Genomic DNA, 748 nt, shown 5'->3' with positions numbered 1-748 from the left:
TGTGTTTTAATTCACTAAAATCGAAGTAATATACTTAAAATTTGAATCAAATTCTTAACCTGAATCAATTACTTAAAATTTAAAAATTCAAGCTTTCACTACTTATTACCAATCAAAATATCAAGAACAAACACTTTCCTGAAACGATCTGTGAAAATAAATTTCAATTAAGTGACAAAATAAACCTCAAATTTTCCAATGCCCTCAAGAACCAGGTCGCAATGAAAGATTCCTTATTACTACCAGATCGCCTACAAAATTTAAAAGAAATGTCGAAAAAGTAAATGTAGAGAACCACCACTCCACTATCAGCTAAAAACATTTCAACAAAATCACATAAACAAACTAAAAAGCAGAACACAAATTAAACTAATTAAATAAGGAGAAAAGACGATCAGATTTTATTCTCAGCAATTGAACATCAGAAAACCAGGGCATTGCACAAGAATCATCAGACAGTTCCAAATCAAAATGACTACACAAATAATTAAAAAGAAGACATATAACACGGAAAAAAAATCGAATCTCTAACCTGAGTGAAGAAAAAAAGTGAAAGTCCGAGCCAAAACTGAAAGTATCAATCGATGAACAGGAACGGAAATGTAGAAACAACGCTAGTCAAATCCACTTCTCCGTCTTCATCTCTCACGATCTCCGCCGATTTGGAATGCCGATTCTCTTCGATCGTTGCTTCAGCCGATTCAGCTACAATCGGCGCTTCAGCCGATTGTCTTCGATTTTGCTCTTC

The sequence above is a fragment of the Salvia hispanica genome, chromosome 3 (genome assembly GCF_023119035.1).
Source record: "Salvia hispanica cultivar TCC Black 2014 chromosome 3, UniMelb_Shisp_WGS_1.0, whole genome shotgun sequence".
Lineage (NCBI taxonomy): Eukaryota > Viridiplantae > Streptophyta > Magnoliopsida > Lamiales > Lamiaceae > Salvia > Salvia hispanica.
Note: the sequence above shows the minus strand (reverse complement) of the source record.